The sequence below is a fragment of the Balaenoptera physalus genome (genome assembly GCF_965194825.1).
Source record: "Balaenoptera physalus genome assembly, chromosome: 10".
NCBI classification, from domain to species: Eukaryota; Metazoa; Chordata; class Mammalia; order Artiodactyla; family Balaenopteridae; genus Balaenoptera; species Balaenoptera physalus.
In genome coordinates, this window is record NC_138889.1 from 75,808,528 (window position 1) to 75,824,084 (window position 15,557).

The 15,557-nt window shown below is 50.7% G+C and overlaps 1 protein-coding gene across 4 annotated transcripts in view; it reads right to left on the bottom strand.

Moving 5' to 3' along the window:
• Window positions 1-14,152, bottom strand: part of PTPN5 (protein tyrosine phosphatase non-receptor type 5) — a 56,239-nt gene extending 42,087 nt beyond the window's left edge. For 3 of the 4 annotated variants that reach the window (XM_082476645.1, XM_082476643.1, XM_082476648.1), the window contains exon 1: window positions 14,068-14,152. The gene's annotated coding sequence lies outside the window, so the exon portion shown is untranslated. The remainder of the gene's footprint in view (window positions 1-14,067) is intronic. The other variant, XM_082476644.1, reaches the window with a different exon arrangement.
• Between the last annotated feature and the right edge of the window lie 1,405 nt (window positions 14,153-15,557).

The window sequence follows — 15,557 nt, forward strand, 5'->3', positions numbered from 1 at the left end:
GTATGTACTGAGGACAGTCCTATCCGTGTGGTGGACAGGAGCCCAGAGATGATCAATCGAACAGCGGGATTTCAGAGTTCAAAGGTCATCTGGTTTAACCATCTGGTCTCCAAGATTCTGAAAACATCCCCCTTCTGCTCCCTCTTTCTACACCCCCCCATGCTCCAGGTATACAGTTTAATTTACAAGGAGGAAACAGTTACAAATGTGAAGGCGTGATCACACCTCTCGGGAGGGGGGTGTTCTGGTATTTCTATTCTGTTAGATGCTTGCTCCTACTTATGATGCCTTGGAATGCACTTTTCCCTTCAGGGAAAAGCCCCCTTTTCCCTTCTCTGCTTGGAAAACTCTTTAAGAGTCTTTCAAGACCCTGTTCAAATGTGACCCCCTCAGCAGAACCCTCCCTGTCTCCCTTAGGAAGAACTGGGTACCCGCCTTCGGTTCTCACGCTCTATTCGGTGATCATCTGTTGTTTTAAAAACTTATTTTAGTTTTTCATTTTATTTTTGGCCATGCCACGTGGCATGCGGGATCTTAGTTCCCCGACCAGGGATCGAACCCGTGCCCCCTGCAATGGAAGTGCAGAGTCTTAACCACTGGACTGCCAGGGAAGTCCCTCGGTGATTATCTTTGATGCCTGTACCCCCACCTCACATGGAGCTACCGGAACACAAACCTGTGGATTATAATCACGGCAGCCTCCTTTTATTGAGTGCTTACTGAGTGCTGGATACCTTGCCAAGTGCTGTACATGTATTACATCACTCATCCTTCACCATAACCCTATGAACTAAAACACCGTTAGCTGCCTCCTACACATGTGATGAGGACTTGGAGAGACTGAGTCACTTGCTCAAGGTCACCCAGTTGGTAGGCTGCAGAAGCAGGCTTCAAACTCCGTTTGCCTCAACCCCAGGCCCAGGCTTTATTGAAACCACTAGGTGTACGGCCTCTGACGTGGACGTTCCTGTTTCCTGTATTTAATACCCTATCTGGCAGCAGGCAGATATTCAAGAGCTATTCTTGAAAAAATAAATGAAAAGTAAGCTAGGGTTTGAGCATTTATAAATGGCTCATTAAAAACGCCACAAAGCACAGGCTTTGGGATTGGGCTGCCCGAGTCTGAATCAAGGCTCCCTCACTGGCTGCCTGATCTTGGGCAAGACACTTGACTTCCCCGTGCCTCAGGTTCCTCATCTGTGAAATGAGGAAAGCAGTGTCTACACTTCAGAGGGTTCTTACGGAGATTAAATGAATTTTGATCCTCACATGAAGTTTTTACATGAGATGCATGCAAAATGCTTAGACAGGGCCCAGTAAGCGCCTAAAAATGCTGTCGTCTAGTGTGTCAGGCGTTGCCTGCTTCTCAGTTAATACAGGACTTCTCTCCCATAGGTGAGGTCCACGGAGGCTCTGGGATGAGTCTGGTGGTGTGCTAGTAAACTGGTTCTCAGAAAAAAAAAATTTTTTAAATAAATAAAAAATTAAAAAGCCATGATTTGTGGCATTTGCTGATTTCCCGGGTGTAAATGCTCCCACCATGGCTGATTTCAAGCTATCAATGTGAAGGGTCATGCTTCCAGTTTTGGAGGAGATCAGGAGTTTTGCTCAAACTCTCTGTGCCTCAGTTTTCTCATCTGTAAAATGGACCTAACTCAAAATATTATAGGTACACAGTAGTAGTACCTAACTCAAAATATTATTGAGATGAGAAAACATAAAACTCTTATAAGAGTTCCTAGCACAGAGTGTACCATGCAAGTGGTAACTAATATTACTGTTAAGAGTTTTCACAACACTCGGTCTCACTGCTGCTTGTCTGGCTCAGACACTGGCCCCATCCCAGCGCCTGGCTTTCCACCTGATGCTCTGGCAGGCAGAGTCTCTGTCTCGGTCATCTGCCTTCTAGGACTGAGGCCTTGTCCACTCTTACAGCTCTGCCCCTTCCACTTGGGAGGGGGCAGTGCTGGTTATATACCCACCCTGATCACAAATGATCTTGTGCTTCTGGTCTCTACCTGTCTCTGGTTTTAGCCCTAGACGTCCCTGATGCCAACCCTGGGCCTGGATGCCAGGGCTGCCTGTGCCTTGGTCCGGATCATCCATGAAGATCCTGTCTGGCATCTGCTCTGCTCTTCGTCGCTTACAAAACCACTTCTCATAGGGCTTGTATGCACTTACAGAGGGGAGAGCTGGGGTACAGAGCTAGGTCTGCTCCCACCTGCAGCTAGGGAAACCTCTAGCTCCTGCCATACCTCACTGGGGGGTCTAGTCCTCTATCAGGGCCCTCACACTCAGCCTCTGATTTAACCCTTCTGTGCTCAGGTTGGGAAGATCTTGGCACTTCAGGGTTTGGTAAAAGAATCAGGCAAACAGTCAGAGGCAGGGCCTGGGAGGCAGAGGCTGTTTGGAAACCTTAGCTAGGTCTGAGGCACCTTTGCCAGGAGAGAGAAAAGAGTGTGAGCCAGGAAGCTGAATGGAATGGGAAAGAGGGAAAAAAAAAAAAAAAAAAGCAGAGGGGACCAGGAATCAAGGTTGAAAAGGGTCTGGAAACCTGGTGCCTGGGGTGGGCTGTCAACAGACTCTTCCGTCATTGGTGGAATGCCTGGAAACACAACAGACTGGCCATTCTGAGGCTGCATACCTTAAGGCAGCCACGGCCCTCTGCAAAAAGCATGGATTTGGAGGCCAAGAGACACGGCTGAAACGCTGTGCTCTGCCACCCTCTCCCCACGGGGCCCTGGACCAGTGTCCTAACTTCTCTGAGCCTCGGTTTCTTCCTCTGGGCCATGGAAGCAATAGGAGCTGCTGGCCGCAGGGTGGTGGTAATGACCGAGGAAGTGACTGAAGCGCAGAAAGTACGAAGCGACCCAGGGCTGACATCCTCCTTGTCACCACAGCTGACCTGGCTTAAAGCTGCATCTCCTGGCGCCCTCTAAGTCAACACGGCACGGGAGCCACTCCTGCCCTTTGTACCAGGCAGTGCCATCAGCTACAAAGCTCTGTTCCCTTTTTCCTCAGGCTCTGCCAGGTGTCCTGGAGCTAATGAGAATAACGCAGGAGAGACTAGCTTGAGGATGAGCGGGGCCTCTCCGGGAGAACCATTCCCTCCCCTCTGGAGAGCCCCGGGCTGTTTCCAGGTCCCCTGGGTCAGATCCAGAGCCCTCAGGAAGGTGGGGCGCAAAGAACTGAAACCCAACTTCGTAGGATTCCCCAAATCCTCCTCCGCCATGCATACTGCCCCGCCTCCCAGCCACGCTCACTCCTGCTTCTCAGCTCTTGTTTCCCCCATTCCTCCTTCCTGGACAGGGCTCCCTGCTCCTCTCCTCCGAGCTGTGGCCCCCTGCTCCTCCAGGGCCTGCCTCAGCTCATGCCGCCTCCAGGAAGCCTCCCCAGGGAGTCTAGTGCACGTTGACCTCTCTTCTGGCTGAATTCTTCCCCTACCGTTTTGATTTGTAACTCGGCACTTCAAAATGGACCACACATGGGCTTCCCTGGTGGCGCAGTGGTTGAGAATCTGCCTGCCAACGCAGGGGACATGGGTTCGAGCCCTGGTCTGGGAAGATCCCACATGCCATGGAGCAACTGGGCCCGTGAGCCACAACTACTGAGCCTGCGCGTCTGGAGCCTGTTTGCAACAACAGAGGCCGCGATAGTGAGAGGCCCGCGCACTGCGATGAAGAGTGGCCCCCGCTCGCCGCAACTAGAGAAAGCCCTCGCACAGAAACGAAGACCCAACACAGCATAAATAAATAAATAAATAAATTTATTAAAAAAAAAAAAAAAAAAGGACCACACTCCACCCTGGGCTGCTCCCTCCCTCTCCTGTCCATAAACTTGGCTTCTGTGAGCTGCCCAGGCTGGGAGGGGGCAAGGGATGAGCCTCCTTCTATAACCCCTAAGACAGGGAGTCCAGTGCAGAGAAGGAGGGATGGAAGGCCGGGCAATGTACATCCAGCTCTTTCTGCACATTCAAGTTTGGAAGGAAGATGGGAAGGAGCGACTAAACAGAAGAAAAGAAGGAAGGAAGAAGTGAGTTAAAAGGAGTGAAAGGGGAGGGAAGGGCAGCTACGTGAGACTCAGGACCACAGTCACAAGAGGACAGATCAGACCATGATCCAGGCTGCCTTGGATCATGCTTTAAGGCTCTCTATAGATTTCCCGATTACGTAACTCTCTGGCTCAACAGACTCCTCTTTGAAAAACCCTTGGAACTCACCTCCTCCAGGCAGCCTCCCATGACTGACTCTACTCTTTTGCCCATCCCCTTGGCTCCCTGAGCTGTACTACTTTGCACTCATCAATGCCCATCCATTTCCCATGATGCCAGGTCCTCTGGGGGAAGGGCTGGAGGTCTCTGCCTCACTGGCAGTGAGTTTAACGCTACATTTATCATCTGTAGTCAAAGATTACACTGTCTTTTTTCATCACCTTTCTTTGAACAATTTCAGAGAGTGGTTTGGCGATATATTTTGTATAGTTATTTTAGACCCAATCTGCCTCTAAGTAATGCTGAGACAAGACCTGCTGTAATCTTAGATCCGTGTCTTTACTATCAGGCTCTGTATGTTGGGCCTACGAGGATCTCAAGATGACTAAGCCCCAGTCCCTGCCCTCAACCAGCTTGCAGTCTTGTGAGCAGAGTCAAATATGTGCTAACTGTCAACAGAGGCTGTGTAACGCGAGTGCCTGGGAGGGCAAAAGGGAGAGTCCGGGAAGCTGCATAGGGAGGTGATGTCTGAGCATCTCAGAGCTCACCAGACAGTGGGGAGGATGCTGCAGGCAGAGAACACTGCAGGGGCAAAGGCCAGGAGAGGTGAGAGGGCGAGGCGAGCTGGGAGAAGGCGGGCACCTCAGTGTGACTGGATAGTGGGCAGGTGAGGGGCCTCACATCACACGGCAGAGGGCTTCACGCATCTGGCGAACACACACTGACTTTAACTCACAGCCCACTTTTCCTCAGTTAGATTAAGGCAGGGACCGCCATTCTAGTTGGTATTTAGAGATCTGTGTGTGTGTCAGGGAGGGCGAGGGTGTAACAACACAGATGAATCTCAAAAAGCTACTTTATGACACAAAAGACCACGTGCCACATGAGTCCACTTATACCAAGATCGAGAACAGACAAAACTCATCTTCAGTGACAGAAACGGCAACAACGGTTACCTCTGAGGGCAGGTACTGACTGGGAAGGAGAAAGAAGGAACTTTGCAGGATGATGGAAATGTTCCACATCTCAAGCCCGGTGATGGTTATCCAACTTCATACAATCGTTGAAACTCACTGAATGGAACGCTGAAGGTCTGCACATCTTCTCATTCGTAAAACAGACCTTAAAAATGCGTGTGAGTGTTCTTGCTTGTCACAATGACTGAAGGGTCCTCCTGGGAAATATTCAGGGGAGTGGCCAGGGATGCTGTCATAACAGAGAACTCCCCCACCCAAAGGCCAGCAGGGTCCCTGTCGAGAAACACTGCTGTAGGCCACGGGGAGCTACAAGGGGTTCAAAGGGCAGAAAGAACTGGCTACATCTGGGTTCTGGGAAGACGGGGCTTTTGAGGTGATGCGACCCCACAAGGTCCAGGTATCTTAGGTGTGAAGTGACACAGAGGTGGACATATGACCTCCACTGCCACTCCTCGGCCTTATATTTGGCCAACTCCAGCCCACTGGCCCGAAGCTGCCCAGGCCCAGGGGATGCCCTGGGATGTCCCTCTAAGGCATCCCAGAAGGAGGCCAGCTAAGGAAGTCAGAGGCGGCAAATGTAAGAGGGAAAAGGACACATCCCACCTCTGGCCTCCCTGCCTCAAGATAAGCACCAGGGATGCTGACTGTCACCGCCTTCCTGTGAAATGCAGTCTCAGTGAGGCGGGGCACCCTGGGAGGCCGGAGTCATGGGAAGCAGGGCTGGATATTGCTGCTGCTGCCACCAAAAGCCATGTTCTGAAATCATGGGCAAAAGAAGAACACAGCCAACTTACACTAAAACGCTTGCCTGACCCCTTCCTTCAGGAAGCCTTCCCTGACCACCACGCTGGGCAGGTGCCTCTCCTGTGTCCCCACAGCCCTCAGCTCATCACCAAAGCACAATTACTACCTAGGTGTGAATTCTGGCTCTGCCACTTACTTGCTGTGTGCTCCTGGCAAGTTACTTAAGCTCTCTGAGTCTATTTCCTTATCTATAAGCTGAGGATAATAAAAACCTTGTGCAATGAACTGTGATAAAGATTAGGTGAGATAACGCAGTAAGCACTCAGAAAAGTTAGTATTTCGGATTACTGCAGGGAGCATCAGTACAGATCACTGTTGCCCGGTTACTCTCTGGTGCTCCCAACGGACACACACAAGCTCCTTGTGGGCAAGGTCCTCATGGCGTGTCGATTTCCTGGCACAGTGAATACCTGCATGCACGAATGAATTCCATCCCTAAGATCTCTCCTGAGAGCTTTCTTTTCCCACTCACGATGCCTCTAAATCACAATAATTCTTCAGAAATGGAGGGTGGATTCATTTGTATTCTGTTCGCTTGTCTGTCTTCTCCCTCATGCCATGCAGAAACCTACACAAAATTTGCTTAAAAAAATTAATGGTTTCTTCCTGGACCCTCCAGTCCTAAGACTTCACTTAGTGGTCTTTTTTGATGAGTACACAAAAATCCTTAATAAAAAGCACCCCGTGGTTCCTCAAAAAATTAAATACAGATTTATTATTTGATCCAGCAATTCCACTTCTAGGTATATACCTCAAATAACTGGAAGCAGGGGCTCAAGCAGATACCTGTATATCAACGTTCATAACAGCATTATTCCATTATTCACAATAGTCAAAAAGTGGAAGCCATCCAAGTGTCCATCAACAGATGAACGGATAAGCAAATGTGTTATATACGTACAACGGACTATTATTCAGCCTTAAAAAGGAAGGAAATTCTGACACACGCTACAACACGGATGAACCTTGAAAACATTATGCTAAGTGAAATAAGCTAGACACAAAAGGACAAATGGTATATGATTCCATTTACATGAGGTACCTAGAACACGTGAATTCATACACAGAAATTAGAATAGAGGTTACCAGAGACGGGGGGAGGGGAGAATGAGGAGTTATTGTTTAATGGGTACAGAGTTTCAGTTCTGCAAGATGAAAAGAGTTCTATGGGTAGATGGTGATGACGGTTGCACAACAATGTGAATGTATTTAGTGCTACAGAACTATATACTTAAAATGGTTAAAATAGTAAATTTTATGTATTGCACCATAATATTTAAAAGGCACCCCAAAACAAATCAATAAAATGTTGGAGGGACTCCATCTGAAATCTGACACCCCTCCATCACACCCTCAGTGCTCTGTGACTTTGGCCTCCCGGCCCATAATGTCCCTCTCCATCCTCTCCATGGCTCCAGCTCTGGTGTCCATTGTTTTCTTTCTACCCCAGGACCCAGGACCACGTCATTTGTATCCATGAAATCAACCTGCATCTGTCCACAGACGACATGTACTTTAACCTTGTGCTCTTCTTTCCCCCTCCCCCGGGTCCTGTCATACCCTATTGGGGATGCTTAAATCAGATGCCTTGAGAATCTGAGATGGAAAAGCTGTGTGCTTGAAGATGTTCACTGCTGACTATGTCCACCAATTAAGAAATGATTAAGTAAAGTATGGAAGCCATTGAGGATAGAAGAAGGTCATGTATGAGTACAGAAGTTACGAGAAAATGTTAAGTGAAAAATGCTGGGTACAAAACTAGATGTGGACTCATTTCAACTATAAAAGATACAGACCTACAGAAGAAACAGAATGGGACATATAAAATCATGGTTCATCTATAAAATCATGGTTCATCTTACAGTTGTTCTATAGTAGGTTGTGTTATTTTTACAATGTAATTTATTTTTCAAAGGCTGGGTCACACTCTTAGGCAGATAATGAAATATACAATCTTTGGAATCCACTTCAGACAGCCACATGCCACCCACCACTGAAGTCCACTGAATCCCTCCTGAGTGGCTTCCAGAGAGTTGGGGGAGAAAGAGAACATTTCCACTCTTAAGAAAGACATATCAAAGCTTGGTATGTCTCTCTAATGACATCAACCAACCACCTCACCATGCAAAGGAAGGGCAATTTAGGGTCTGTATTCTGCTATCACAGTAACAGTAACCAGACTTGGCCAAGAACAGTTTATCCCCTACATTAGCTCAAAGTTAGGAATTCTCACCAAGATGCTTGCTCGCTTACAAATTGTGGATTCCCTGCATCTAGCTCGAGGAGATCCCTTCCCAACTCAGCATGCCTCACCCCAGGTATGGAAACTTGCGTCAAGGCTGCTTCAAGGGGGACACAGGAAGGAGGGTGGCTTTTATTCTATGTGCCGCAGCTGAGTGGGAAAAGCTTTCTTCTGTCTAAGAGTCTGGGAATTCTGGAGCTTTGCCAGATATTGGTGGCCAAGGTGCTTGTCCCACATCTCACCAGATGCAAAAAACATGGGGATGATATTGAAGAATGGAGGAAGACCTTACTTTCCATAATGCCATGGTTTAAGGTAAGGAAGAGCTTTTTGGTGATGGTACTGTTCAAAAACTAAAAGGGTTTTTAGTTTTTTTCTTCAGCTGACCTGAGTTTCCAGTTCCTAGAGGTGACAAGACATGCAGAATCAGATGGAATTTGGACCAGGGCACCTAAAGAGACTATGATTCTAAGAAGACTTAGACTACCTGTCAACTTGCCCTCTCAAAAGGTCCAGCCTAGTATGTGGCTCTGTCTGCTTGATGGAAGCATCCCGTCTCCTCTGTGACAGGACCGCCTGTCTACCTCCCATCCACCAAATCATCTGAGTGCCACAGGGAGCCACAGCCCCACACTGTGACAGTGGTCACTGTCCTCCAGGAAGACAACAGTGTGGGCCTACAGATATCACAGACCACAGTGCTTAGTGCCACAGGGGCCCTAGAAACCCAAGCCCTACCTCTTAGAGATGGGGAAACAGTTTGGGAGAGGGGAAGGACCTTGCCCCAGGTCACTTAATCATGAGTAAACTTCGGACTGAACACAGGTACTTACACACAGATAGCTGCGCTGACCCACAGTGGTAAGAACATATTTCCTGGTGTGTGAGTTAAATTTTTGGTAAAGGGTGCCACATATTTTGAAATGTTCACACATACCCTGTGTTCAACTGAATGCAGACAAAAAGCTTTAAACGATTAACCATCTTCTGGAGTTTTTCCCATTCGCACTTATAGATCCATTTAAACAATTAATTGGGTGCTTAAAGAATTTATACTTCTATAAATAGTTTCTCTTTCCCCACTGCCCTCTCTGCCTTTTTTGGGAATCTGTCAATTTATTGAAGATGATAATTCCTGGTCCTGCAAGTATGGGCCTTTGTGCTAGAGATGAGTTTCTTTAAAATCTCTACAAGGGAAATGTCTGAGGGCATAAGAGTTGCACAAGGGAAACTTTGAAATGAAGCCAAAAGGTTGTATATTTGCACTGGAAAGGGGATGAGGGAAGACCAAAAAATGTTACCATTTTAATTGTTTTACAGTCGTTTCAGGTATGTTTTACTATTTCGCCTTAGTCAACGGCCATACTGAATATACAGACGTGACTCAAATTTTCAGGCTTGAATGACATCACAGATATTCAAATCATCTGAGCTTTATCATTTTGATCATACATAGCTTACTATGCCCTTACTATGCTACAACATCTTTATTTAGTCCAAGATATGAGGCTTCGTACATAAATGGTGGTTTCCAACATTCATTCATTAGACAACTATTTAGTGAGCCACTGCTGAGTGTCGGGCTTGGTTTTCTAGGCATGACGAACACAAGGAGAATAGGACTCCAGTTCTCTTGTACTCATTAACATCATACGATCTCTTATTCCTCAGGCCTGTAAGCACCTATGTGATCTGGGCCTGCCCCTCTCTCCTACCGTTTTCCTTTCCACCCTCCCTCTTGACCTATGTTTTACGGCCACACTTGCTGTTCCCTGAAAACAGCAAGCTATTCTTACCCCCAGGGCCTTTGCGCTTGCGGTCTCCTTTTCCCAGAATGCTCTTCCCCAAGGTCACTTCCTCACTTCATTCAGGTCTTTGCTCAAATACCACTTCCTTGAAGACAATTCCTTTTAAAGGTAAATCTCTTCCCCCAAGTCACCCCTCATCCTGCTTCATTTGTCTCCAGAGCATTGCTCACCTCTTGAAATGTTATACTTTGCTTACGTTTTCTTTTCTGTCTCCCTTGGTAGAGCTCGGACAGGAAGTTCATCTTTTTCAGCAATGTATCCCTAGAGCCTAGAACAACCTCACACCTAACAGATGTTTCTATGTATTTGGATAATAAATGAACGAATGAAGGAGGAAGGAAGCAACTGGCTCTGGACACTTTGGGGTGCTCGGTGAGCCAGCTTTGCAGGAGTCATTCTGGTACCCTGTCAGATCATGGCCCCCACTCCTGAGCCTCCCCTTCCCCCTCCTGCTGGGCTCTGTCTGTGAATGGATGCCCAGCCACTCAGGCTCCAAACCTTGCCATCACTTCTCATTCCTCCCTCCCTCTACTCCCACATCCAATCCGCTGCCAGTTCTGGTGACACTGTGGCCTCCTGCATCAACTCATCTTTCTCTGCATTCTTACAACCCCCCGCCCCCCAACTCCCCTATCCAAACCCTCCTTAACTCTTACCTATACCACTGTCATTGTTTCCTACCTGGGCTCCCTGCCAGCAGGCTCTCCCCCTCCAATCTGTTCTCCATGGGGCAGCCAGAGTGAGTTTCCTAATGGCCACGTTTGATCATGTCTCTCCCCCACTCAAAAACTAAAGGCCGACGATCACGTGGCTTGGCACTCAGTGCTCCCAGCAACTGCCTCCACCTTCCTACCCAGCCTTCCTTCTCACGGCTCCTCTTTTATCCTTTTTGCCCAGTTGGAATGAATTGCTTTCCAGTTTCTACACACGTCCTAGAAGCCCCCACCACCAGCTCTCTGCTCATGTTGTTTCCACTACTTATAATATTTTCCTCCTTCCTTCCTTTGTACAAATCATTTAGACCCAGCTCAAATGCTACCTCGCTTCTCCAAGAAGCCATTCCTCGTCTTCCAGAAGAATAAACCCCTCCTTCTCAATTCTATCCAAGGGGTCATCTGTCTCTCTTTTCGGACAGGTTTCAGGAAAGGACAGGCAACTTGACATAGAAGAAAGAGTTCAGAATCTGGGGTCAAATGCTCTCAGCTGGAGACACAGCTATCTGACTCTGAGACTTTTACAGTACAAATCCTTAGATAAGTTAAACTCTGAGTCTTAACTTCCCCATCTATAAAATGGGAATAATAACGCTATTGATATCATGGGTGTGTTATGAGGATTAAATATAAGTGACAGCGTGTAAGAAAAGCTTTGACTGTATATAAACTATCAAATTCAATCACCCTTAGGTGAGAAATAACTGATAAACAAAAGTGCGACTTCTCCCAGGGAACTTCATGGATGTCCTATGCTGGCTGAGCCCTAAGTCCAGGAATAGATCAGTGGAGGAGGGTTTTTTTGAGGGAGAGGGACTTTCAGGATTCAAAATCTCATGTCCTTGGGCAATCTGAAGAAGGGAAGAAGTGGAGGGTGGACTTCCCTGGTAGCGCAGTGGTTAAGAATCAGCCTGCCAATGCAGGGAACACGGGTTTGAGCCCTGGTCCACGAAGATCCCACATGCCGCGGAGCAACTAAGCCCGTGCACCACAACTACTGAGCCTGCGCTCTAGAGCCTGCAAGCCACAACTACTGAGCCTGCGTGCCACAACTACTGAGTCCGCATGCCACAACTACTGAGCCTGCGCTCTAGAGCCCGTGCTCTGCAACAAGAGAAGCCACCGCAATGAGAAGCCCGTGCACCACAACGAAGAGTGGCCCCAGCTCGCTGCAACTAGAGAAAGCCCGCGCAGCAACGAAGACCCAACACAGCCAAAATAAATACGTAAATAAATAAATATAAATTAAAAAAAAAAAAGAAGTGGAGGGTATATCCATAAGGCTGGGGCCTTAATGGTATTAACAGCTACCTATCTGGAGCTTTTTCTATGCCCCAGGCCCTGTGCTAAGTACCCTACATAAATGATTTCATCACAGAGTAATAGAAGAGGAAAACTATAGGTGCTCCCCTCCCTTCCCCAACGCCCCCCAACAGTTCAGACCTGAAAGATATCCTGACACCAATCCAATGATCTTATTTTTTGGATGGAGAAACTGAGACCCAGAAAGGTTATAAGCATTCACTGCAACTGTGCAGCCAGATCTCTTCACTCTGAGGGTGAGAGCCATGGCACTGCAATAACCCACGGGCCACTGCTCCTTATGAAGTCTATGTAAATGGTGCTTCTGGAGCACAACGCCATTTACAGGCACAACAATGTGAGTGGTGGCCCCTGGAGTTATGCCAGCTGGTCACCCTGTCTCTGCTCCATGCCAGGTTGCTCACCCAAGAAGGAAGCTCTTGAGACAAGAGCCTCAGGCCCCTAGAGACGGAACACTGTCCTCCTTGCCAACTCCCACATCCAACAGAGTCTTCTCAAAGATGACTGACTTTATCCATTCACCATCCAGCTGGCACTCCATCAACATACCTCTCGGGGCACCCTCTCTGCACCAGGCATCGGGTTCAGCTCTGGGGAGACCCAGCTGCCTTTGAGGGAGCCTTGCCTGAGCCATCACCCGAGCCTGGTGAGGCTGTAACTCAAGCTTCCCCAGCAGCTCTGTCAGCAACACCAAGAGGCTGCACTCAACAAACATCAAGGAGGGAGAGGTGGCCAGACAGGAAAGACTCGGAGACCTCTACAAAGGGATGATGAAGGGAGCCTGGTTGGATTAGAAGACCTAGGCCCTTAAGGAGTGGGGGAGAGTGAGGGGGAAGGCACATAGTCAGGTCAAGGTGGGGGGAAGGGGGATGACTCCTTGACCATGACATTACCTGGTCCAACTAAGGACACTGGTTCAGTGACTCCTGGAAGAACCAGGACTAACACCCTGGAAGCTGATCTCTTGTCCAGGACTGCTTCATTCTCCCAAGCTAAATCTCAAGATCTCCTTTGAGGCTGAAAGAGGCCAATTAAAGGCCAACCTTTTTTTTTTTTTTTAAACAGTAAGTATGGTAGCGAATGAATGGCACCTGACGCTCCAAAAGGGGGCAGGGCTGGAATTACAAAGACTTTCCTGATACACTCAGGTAAATTTTTGGGATCTGGGGCTTCAACAAGGATAAGGATGGAATTGTATAGGAGAGGACATGAGTATGAAAGCCAGGGATGCTAGATTCTAATGCAGGCTTTGCCACTAACTCTCCCGTGACCTTGGTCAAGCCACCTCACTGGGCCTCAGTTTCTCCGTCTGTAGAATGAGGGCGTTGAATGAGTTCCCAAGATTCACCTGGTCTTGACCCTCTAAGGTACATGATCCTTGGTAAGGTAAACCCCTCAGAAGTCTGACCCGAGCAATCTCCAGGTTTTGCAGGAGCCTGGGCCTCATCCAGGAAAAAGGGGCATGCTGGGGGAGGGGAACACGCTGGGCTTTTATTTTGGGGGCGGGTGGGGAACTGGTGGTTTAAGCTACACGGTCCGGGGGAGGCGAAGCGAAGCGAAGGCTGGGAGCCCCGGTTTACAGGCTAGCAGGCTAGCGGCGATCTCCAACCTTCCTCCGGAGCTTCAGACCCTGGAGAGGTAGGTAATGCAGCCAAGAGCCGCGCACCAGCCACGGCAGCAGAGAGGCTCGCACCCCGGACCACCTTCCTGATCCCTCCCCTCCCTCTCCGGAACCGCGCACGAGCTTCGTGGGGAGTGGCCGCTGCTCTCTCCCCTCTACCCAGCGCCGGGTCCCCTCCCAGGCGTGGGGGACCCCTCCCCCAGTCCCGGGGCGCCGGGAGCCCCATGGGGGCGTGGCGGGGGCGGGCGCCGGCTTCTCCGCCTGGGGGTCTGGAGGACGTCTCAGTTGCCGGGGCTCCCTGGGAGGGACCCCGCGCCCTCCACCTTCCAGCTCCCCACACAAAGGCGCCGACGGAGGCGCCGCACTTACCGGCCAGAGAGGGCTCCGGGCGCCGACGAGCGGGCGGGCAGGCTGGCGGGAGGATGTGCGCGCGCGAGTGTGCGTGTGTCCCTGTGTGTGTCTGCGCGAGTGTGTGTGTGCGTGTGTGTGAGGGGGACCTCGCCGAGCTCTGTGCGTCTGCGTGTGCGGGGGCGTCCGTCCGTCGGTCCGTCTGTCCGGCGCTCAGTCCCGCGCTCCGTGCGCGCTCCCTCTTCAGATCGCCTCACCAAATGCGCTTCGGCTGCGGAGTCTCGGGCGCAGCCGCCAGGTCGGCTCCTCGCCCTTAGTCCCGGCTCCGCCCCGCCCCCGGGCGGGCTTGCGCCGCTTCCCGGGAATTGCGCAGGGCCCGCGGGGCTGGCGAGCGCGGGGGCGGGGAGCTCCGGCGGCGCCCAAAGCCCAGGTGGGGCCGGGTCGCGGACCCTTAATCCCCGACCCGGATCTCGGGCGCCCCCACGGGCGCCCCCACCCCGCAGCTCCGCTCGGAGTCCCCGCAGGCGCCGCCCCCACGCCGAGGTTGCCTGGACCGGGAGGGCGGGGGAGCGGGAGCACCGCATCTGTTTCATTCATGATTTTCTCCTCTCCGGAGCCCCAGGCCCGGGTTGCGCTGCTACGGCGGCCGCCAGAGGGACCCCGGCGGGGCCGTGCGCGCCGAACCCGGTGCAGGACCGCCAGGCAGACAGCTGGGGGTAGGGGAAAGTGAGACAAAGGGGTCATAGTCGGGGGGTGGGGGGGAATTTCATGGAGGGGGTGCTGTGGCGCTCCCCGCATGATGCCCGCACGATGCCGTTGCCGCACCTGCACAAGCAGAGTGGTTGCATACAGCGGCGCGCACAGTGCCGGATGCCCAGGACCCGCTCCAGGACTCGGGAGAGGCACTCGCCTTCCCACCCTTCCCTGTTCAGTCTCTGAGGAGCAAGACCTTCCTCCGCCAGGTCTCACCCTCCTGACGCGCATCACGGGGCGTGTACCTGTCTAGGCTTTCTCGTGGGCACCGGAGGCCTGGACGCGCAAGGAGCTGCCCACGCGCCCCACAGTCCCACTTTACCCAGGCTGGCACCCCGCTGGCCGGAGGTTCCTGGCATTCCATCCCGATGGGGGCTTTTTGAGACGTTGGGAGGCATACAGGGCCGGCATCCTAAGCTTCGTTTTCGCATGGGGAAACCGAGGCGCACCATCACAGGGCTACCACCCTGGTTCCAGCCGCCGTCCTCTTTCGCCTGGATCTCTGAAATCGCCTCCTTACTGGTCTCCCCGTTGCCACCCTTGGCCCCCTGCAGCTGATTCTCTACGAAGCTGTCAGAGCTATCCTTTTAAAACGTAAGTCAGATCGCGTTGCTCCTTTACTGGAAATCCTACAATGGCTCTCCATTCGTTCAAGTGAAAGCTAATGCCCCTGTAATGGCTTGCAAGGCCTCTTATGAGCTGGCTCCCTTTTATTTAACTCTGTAACCTCACTTCCTACCACTCCAGTCACACGGGCC